Consider the following 730-nt stretch of genomic DNA (forward strand, 5'->3'; position numbering starts at 1 on the left):
TTAAATGCGCTCAGTACCTTCGTTGAGAAAATGGTTTCTTTATCCTAAAGATTATGACCGTTTTAAAAGACTCTCCTATTTTTATGAGTTTTTATTTTGTCTCTGAGGTTCTGGACTCCAGATTCTGGGGCATTTGTAATTTGGCTCCTTGCCAACATTATTAAAATTGTATTAGAATCCGCCATGCTGAGGTATGTTCATTTTTATATTATAATGATGTGATCGACTCTGTTTCTGTCGTCTCCGGGTTGTCTGTGAAGCACGCTGCGTGTATTTTCTTTTATTTATTTATTTTCCATCTAGCATAACCTGGCAAACAACATAAAAACCTGACCATAATGCGTTATCTGAACCCCAGGAAACTCTTGGGAGAAAACTCCCACAGGAGGTGGTGGTGGTGGTTTAGCTCTAAGTCATGTCCAACTCTTGCGACCCCATGGACAGAGGAGCCTGCTTCTCTGACCCTGGGGTTCTCCAGGCAAGAATACTGGAGTGGGTTGCCATTTCCTTTTTCAGAGACACTGCATGTGCTTTAATGTTCAGAGAACAGATTGAGGGACCGATGCTGTGTGCCTTCCCCAGGGCTGATGGGTGATGCGTCTCCATGGATCAGAAACGAGACACGCAGGAAGGCTCTCTTCCCCCTCTGTCTCCCCAGCACGTCCTGCTCCTGTCTCAGGTGTGGCTGTCCGACAGGTCATCTCAGCAACCTGACCAGTCCCAGGCCCTC

This window comes from Capricornis sumatraensis, chromosome 4 (assembly GCF_032405125.1).
Source record: "Capricornis sumatraensis isolate serow.1 chromosome 4, serow.2, whole genome shotgun sequence".
Lineage (NCBI taxonomy): Eukaryota > Metazoa > Chordata > Mammalia > Artiodactyla > Bovidae > Capricornis > Capricornis sumatraensis.